Source organism: Helianthus annuus, chromosome 12 (genome assembly GCF_002127325.2).
Source record: "Helianthus annuus cultivar XRQ/B chromosome 12, HanXRQr2.0-SUNRISE, whole genome shotgun sequence".
Lineage (NCBI taxonomy): Eukaryota > Viridiplantae > Streptophyta > Magnoliopsida > Asterales > Asteraceae > Helianthus > Helianthus annuus.
Window position 1 is genome coordinate 113500594 of NC_035444.2, and position 8039 is coordinate 113508632.

The window sequence follows — 8039 nt, forward strand, 5'->3', positions numbered from 1 at the left end:
CACCTCCTCCTTGACTTTGACCTTGACCTTGAACTGCATGGACTTCCTCGTATTGCCCGTCCAACATCCCTTGGCAATTTTCAGCCGCATGACCTATTTCATTACACAAAGCACAAACATCATAAATTTGGTTAGTGGTTTGAACATTACCATCATCTATGGCGTGCACTTGCGGTCGGGTAGTGGTCGGTCGGGCTCTTCTTGAAGCTTGAGCTTTCCTTTTTGATGTAGTTGCCATGCTTTCCAAGAACTCCCAATCATCGTTCTCATAGTTTGTTCCAAAAGTCCCTCCGGTGATAGACATCAAATCACGTGCGTCTTCGGCACTCAACCCCTCGTGAAAGGCATTCATCAACTCCCACAATTCAATTCCATGATGAGGGCAGTTTTTAATCATCATGTTGAAACGCTCGAATGCCTCATGAAACATCTCACCATGTTGTTGTTGGAAGCTTCTCAACCCCTTCCTTGCATCGTTGGTCTTTTGGGCGGTGTAAAACTCATCCAAGAAAGTTTGTTGCATCTCCCCCCATGTATATATAGATGCCGAAGGTAACGTGTAAAACCACTTCTTCGCCTTATCTTCCAAGGAAAATTGAAACAAAACCAATTTAATATCATCAGCCGAAGACCCTTGACTCCCAAGAGTGTTGCAAATCGAGTCATAAGCCTCTAAATGAAAGTAAGGCTCCTCCGTTGCCAACCCCTTGTACTTTGGTAGACTTTGCAAAGAGTTGGTTCTTACTTCAAATGTTCGCCCTTGATCATTATGAGGAATGACCACCGGTGAAGGGTTTTGCGTGATTACCGGCCGAAAATGTGCTTCAATGCCCCTCACATTTTCACACCGGTGGAGGGTTTTGCGTGATTACCTACCTCTTGGAATAATAGGACCATTTGGCCTTGGTACTTGCCCTTGTGGTGCGATTGGTTGTTGAAACTGTTGTTGTCGCATCGGTGGGCGTTGAGGTGGTCTTTGAAATTTTTGTTGTACATGTTGTGGCCGGACTTGTTGCAATGGGATAGGTTGTGGCATTGGTGGCCCTTGTGGTCTTGGCCGAATGTGTTGTGGTATAAGTTGTTGTTGCGGCATTCCACCAACACTTGCCATCCCTTGAGATTGACATTGAATGTATCAAAAATCTCCTTGATCACCATAACCTCCATAAAAATACCCATCCTCTTCATAACCCTCAAAATCTTCAAATCCTTCATCATAACCATCTCCTTGAATTCCCGAAGTTTGCCCAAATGGGATGGTCGAATAATGAAAACCCGATTATTCTTGTTGTGGTCTAAAAGATGAAGTAGTATGCACAATAGTTGAATTGGGTGCAATTGTGAAGGTGGATGATGATTGACCCGTAGTTGGGGGAAAGAAGTGGGATAATGGTGGGATTGTGGTGGATGGGTTGTAGGTGATGGCAGGTTCAGCTTGAGTGGTGATTGGTTGGGTGACATTGGATGGTGTGAATTCGGCGGTGGTATTAGGTAATGTGGTGTTTGGTGATGGTTGGGTAGAAGTAGGTATAAAAGTTGAGGATGATTGACCCGTTGTAGGTGGAATTTGAGAATCAGCCATGATGTTTCTCGGTGTGATGGGTGAAGTGGGTGAACCAATGATTTTGTTTTCTCGCACTAAAACTCTGTTTTGTCTTAACGTTCTTTCAATTTCAGGATCAAACGATAGCGGTGATGACCTGTGAGAGCCTCTAGTATGCAAACACCTGAAGTACCTGCACACTAAACACAACCAACGTAAACCCGAAAATAACAAACAAAACTATTAAACTAACACACGTTTCGCACTACTCCCCGGTAACGGCGCCAAAATTTGACGTGATGTCGTGGGTCACGCAAATTTAATCCCCAAACAACTATAGATAGTGGTAAGAGGGTATCGAACTCAGGGAGTATGTGGAAGGTATGTCAATTGTATAGCTTTGTACTTAAACTAAAATTAAACTAAATTGCAGGAATAAAAATTCAAGAGTTTGGATTGTTGTTTTAGAAGACTAAATTCAAAACTAATTTCAAATCAAATGTTGGTTGTAAAACAGATTAGGAGAGAACAATGATCACCTTAGGTTTCAGTTTCTTTAAACAGTTGTGTGTAATTCCAACTAGAAAGAGTTACATAGACATAACTCGTGTATAAGTGATTGAAGTGATAAAAGTACTCGGATTATATAAACGCGAGGTTGTTTCCCGATAACCAATTAATCAATAACCAACCCTAACCCTTCCCGTGATATCTCGATTGCCAACGGCACCAAGAACGTACGATTAAGACTAGAAATTGCAATATAGATTAACAAGTTATAAGCAATCAAACATACACCATGATATTCAAGCAACGCAAGTTATCATTCTAGAAATTCAGAAATAAAACACACAAAAGTTCAAGAAACCATCACCTAAGATGATCACCGAAAAGTTTAGCCGGACATGGCTTGGTGAATCATCATCATAATCAAACAAATGTTCATACGAATCGAAAATACAAACCGGATGATACGAATTGTTCAAAACCCAAGTAAGCAGCCAAAATTCGCCCCCAAGATGATCCAAAACCGTCCAATGATGAGGAATGATGAAAAGACCCCATCAAACTAACTTAAATGTGGCAGTTACAAGTTTTCTCGCAGACTCCACCGTAAATTACGGCATCACCGTAATTTACGGTGAACATAAAAGTGTTACGGTGTGAATAGTCTGTGTTACGGTGGGAAACAAATGATTTTCAGGTCCACCGTAAATTACGGAGGGACCATAATTTACGGTGGCAGCCTGAATCTTGTGGTTTGTTCTTCTGTTGCTCCACACCTCCAACCCGTTCGATTCGAGAACTTCTAAAGCTGCATTTTTCTCTCTTTAAACCTCCAAGCCATACCTGAGACATAGACAACCGTAGTTACCTAATTCAAGATAATTACGCACATAAATGGGGGATAAACTTGTGTTTTAGCATCATAAAGGGTTGTCCAATGGACCACCCGTCAGTCTCCAAGACAGCATTCAGAACTCGCTACGGTCATTACGAGTTTCTAGTCATGCCATTTGGGCTTACGAACGCGCCTGCAGTTTTCATGGATCTAATGAACATGGTGTGCAAACCCTATCTAGACAAGTTCGTCATCGTTTTCATCGACGACATTCTGATCTACTCCAAGAGTCAGGAGGAACACGAGCAGCACTTACGACTTATCTTGGAACTTCTTCGAAAGGAACAACTGTACGCCAAGTTTTCAAAATGCGACTTCTGGCTTCGTGAAGTCCATTTCTTAGGCCATGTGGTAAAAAAGGAGGGGATTCATGTCGATCCATCCAAGGTAGATTCGATCAGGAACTGGCCTGCACCGCATACACCAACGGAAATACGCCAATTCTTGGGTTTGGCGGGTTACTACAGACGTGTGACAACTCGTACTTTAGACTTATCTTGTAACGTTACGTGCTTATGTGAAAGTTTACTATTTAATGATTTTTATGAAATGTTATGTGCTTTATGTGTATTACGTGTGTATGTTATGTTATATGTTTGTATAACCCGGATCGCACAACACACACATAAACCGAACCGCACAAGCCCTTTGGGCCACATCTTGTAATCGAACAATAGGGCAGCCCATGTAAGGGTCGGCCCACCCCTCTAAACCGTGTAAACACCCATAGTTGGGGATTGGTAATCTCATTTGTTACAAAAACACTATCACACACAAAACCCTAGTTCTTCCTTCTCGTTGCTTGGAACCCGACGGCACACACACACCCTTACAACCGAAGATCATTCCTTGTACGGATCATCCTTGTTCCTTCTCTTATCCGGTTAGTATGTTGTTTGTGTTCTCGAGTTGATGATGTTATGATTTCACGTTTTGTTCTAACCGATTAGAGTTGATTGTTGTTGATAATGGTTATGACCTATGTGTTTTACATTATGTTTACGTGATGATGTTGATGTAAACCGATTTGGATATATATATTTGTTAATCGGCTACAAGCTCACATGAATCGGATGTATGTTAATATAAAAACCGATTGAATGTATATTCGGGTATCATGTCTTGTTGATTGAATGGGTTATGAATATTGTTATTGTTATTGTTCATGTTTGGATTTAGAGTTCATGTGAACCGAAATGCTAGATATGTTGGTTTGATCGATTAGGGGCATGATAGGAAATTGATTAGTTTTTAATTGATATGTGATAATTGGAAACTTGGTTGTTGATTGATACTCATATAATTGGAAATCACTAAATGCTTGTAACCGAATAGCATAAAATCCGGGTGTTTAAACTGATCGCACAAGAGCATACACACAAGTTCAATCGCATAAAGTGCCTCAATCGCACAAGACCTTCTGATCGTACATGAGGTCCGAACGCACAAGCTGATCCGGCCGCACAAGAGGCCCTGATCGCACAAGGGTCTCCAAACGCACAAGCCCACACACAAACCGCACAAGTTGACTGTTTGTTGCTGGGCCGAGATCTTTATATAAATTTCTTAACATGTTGGGCCAGATGTTATGTTGGGTTGGGCTAGTCTGGATCGCACAACTCAAAGGGTTCGCACAAGGTTAACCGGGTCGCACAAGTATGCTGAATCGCACAATGTCATTTATACGTTATTTATTGGGCCGAGTATGTGTATTTGATCCGTTATGATTATTGGGCTTGTTTTAGTGGAATCGCACAACCCGTTGTGCGATCCGCCTACTTGTTGGGCCAATATTAATTGGGCTTCTTGATTTCATTACTTGATTGTTAAGTGTTGCCATGATCTTTACGTATTTGCTATGATATATATACTTGCAATACATGAAGTCAAAACCTGACTTGTGTGGTAACCCTGTTAGGACGTGGTTGACCACCCTTAGTTCAAGAGCCCTTTATTTGTGTATCTGCCGAGCAATCCAAGGTGAGTTCACACAGCCAAGGCATGGGATTCCCGGGTTGGGAATTGGGTTGGAATGTTTGATATGGAATGATTACTCGTACTTACGCAATCACTAGACTATAGACCATCGTCCTCAGAATAGTCAGGACACTTACGTAAAACCTACGTAAACTAGTATCTACCATTGTCTCCCGGGTCGGGAGGACACTTACGTAAATCCTACGTAAACTAATACCTACTACTGTCTTCCGGGTCGGAAGGACACTTACGTAAATCCTGCGTAAACCCCACGTGTACCACTGTCCTCGGGGAAGGGCACTCACGTAAATCCTGCGTGACCTAGTACGTATTCCTGTTCTCAGATTAAGAAGAACACATGGTTGCAAATAGTCTAGTAAGTACCATAATGGAAAGCCCCCATTATAAACGATAAACGTGAGAATCCCTCACCAGTAGTATACACTTGTATGGGAATCCCCCACTAGATGAACATACGCATTATTAATACGAACTTACTTTTTGTGAACTCGCTCAACTAGTTGTTGACTATCTGCTGCATGCCTTGCAGGACCTTAGGTACTTTAAGGAGCTTGCACAAGGAGGAGCGGGTCGTTGTGGACAAGGATTCGTGAATGCTATTTGAACACTTATGATATTTCACACATTAATATTTATGTTTGGGTTTACCTAAATGCTTCCGCTATACTTAACTATGTTGGTTTGATAAACACCTTTCGTATTGATGGATATTTATTACTATTTATTACATGTTCAATATGATTGGTGGCTTGATCCTGGTCATGTCACGCTCCCAAGCGGTGATACTCCGCAGGTGGATTTTGGGGGTGTGACAGATTGGTATCAGAGCCATTGGTTATAGAGAACTTGGTTTTAATATGGGAAAACGTTTTTATTAAAACCAGACTATAACCAGAACAGTGCTCTCAACGATCCACAACGACGCTTCGCTCCACGTGCAAGACTCGACATCCTAGGTAATAAGGTTTATGTTTATTGCCTGTTTGCTAGGACTGCTTAGAACTTTGCTCGCATTACGCTTAGATACACATGACATTATTACATGAGAATACCTACGTGCTTACACTTTTCTGTCATCGCCCTACTCGCGAACCACTCTCACTTACGTTACTTTTACTATGAAGATCATGTCTGGACGAATTAACATGACTCAAGCCCAGCTAGAGGCTCTGGTTCAAGCTCAAGTTGTTGCGGCACTTGCAGCTGCTCAAGCAGGTAGTATATCCTGTAGTCATAACTTACGCCAGGATCTTTAGATCCTACACTCCTAAACTAGCCCTCGTATTTAAACTTTGTCCTATTCGTACACAATAGGTCAACCAGCGCAGCAGCAAGTTTGCACCTTTAAGAACTTCATGGACTGTCGTCCAAGTACCTTCAGCGGCACAGAGGGGGCAGTGGGACTCCTCCACTGGTTTGAGAAGCTGGAGTCAGTGTTTGAGATGTGCGAATGCCCTGAGGCTCGCAGGGTGAAATACGCCACTGGCACGCTAGAAGGAATAGCACTAACTTGGTGGAACGCCCAAGTTCAGATCTTAGGGTTGGCAGCTGCTAACGCCACACCCTGGAACGAATTCAAGGAACTTATCAAGCGTGAGTACTGCACGCGTGACGACATTCACAAGCTGGAAAATGAGTTTTATCATTTGAAGATGACGGGGTCAGAGATAGAAGCTTACACGAAGCGATCGAACGAACTGGCTATTTTCTGTCCTACCATGGTAGACCCTCCGATCAAGCGCATCGAGTTGTACCTCAAGGGTCTAGCCTCAGAAATTCAGAGCCATGTTACATCGGCTAACCTCGACAACATTTAGGATATCCAGCGTCTTACTCATCGCCTCACGGATCAGGCGGTGGATCAGAACAAGTTGCCCAAACGCATCAGTGCTACCACTTCAGCCGCTACTCCCACTACACCCAGTAACAACAAAAGAAAGTGGGACGGGGATTCTAGCAAGGGTTCAGCAACAGTTCAATCCCAAGCTCAGCAGCAGAAGACAGACCACTACCAGAGTCCTAGTCAGCAATCCTCTGGTGGCCATAGACAGAGAAGGTATCAAGGGTTTCACCCCAAGTGTCACAACTGCAACAGGCATCACAGCGGCCAGTGCAACAAGGGTCGTTGTCAAAGATGTCTCAAGATGGGTCACGAAGCCAAAGACTGTAGGAGTCCACGGCCTGCAAATCAGAACCAGCAACCGCAACAACCAGCTCCACAGAACCCACAGCAGCAGCAGCAGCCACAGCGTGGGAACCGGGGATGTTTCCAGTGTGGGGCTGAGGGTCATTTCAAACGCGATTGTCCTCAGTTGAACCAGAACCAGAATCGCAACAACAATAACCAGGGCAACGGGAACACCAACAACGGGGGAAACAACAACAACAATGGCAACGAGGCAAGGGGTCGAGCTTTCGTGTTAGGGCGAGGAGACGCAATGAACGATCCCAATGTGGTTATGGGTAAGTTTCTCCTCGACAATATTTACGTTACTGTTTTATTTGATTCGGGTGCGGATACAAGTTATATTTCTGTGAAAGCCAGTAAATTGTTAAAACGTACATCAACACCCCTAAACACCAAACACGTCGTAGAACTAGCTAACGGTAAGAGTTTAGAAGCCACGCAAATAGTCAGGGGTTGTAGTATTGTCTTAGCCGGTCAAGTTTTCTCCATCGACCTTATTCCCATAGTCTTGGGAAGTTTCGACATCGTTATTGGGATGGATTGGTTAACCCAACATCAGGCAGAGATCTTATGCAGTGAGAAGATCATTCGTATTCCACGTTCTGGTCAAGAACCTCTCGAAGTCCAAGGCGACAAGAGTGGTGCAGTGGTTGGCATCATCTCTTTCTTGAAGGCTCAGAAGTGTCTGCGGAAGGGTCACACCGCAATCTTGGCACTCGTTTCAGATGCAACATTGAAGGAAAAGAAATTGGACGATATTCCAACTGTACGCGACTACCCTCAGGTGTTTCCTGAAGACTTACCTGGCTTACCGCCTCATCGTCAGGTCGAATTTCAAATCGAGCTCGCTCCAGGAGCAGCACCCATAGCTCGCGCACCATATCGTCTAGCTCCATCAGAATTGGAGG

The 8039-nt window shown here is 43.5% G+C and overlaps 1 non-coding gene across 1 annotated transcript; it reads left to right on the forward strand.

Annotated features, from left to right (window-relative positions):
- The first annotated feature begins 368 nt into the window (after positions 1 to 368).
- On the forward strand, positions 369 to 474 carry LOC118485168. The gene has a single exon (XR_004875473.1). It is a non-coding gene; the product is annotated as a small nucleolar RNA R71 (small nucleolar RNA).
- Positions 475 to 8039: the final 7565 nt, after the last annotated feature.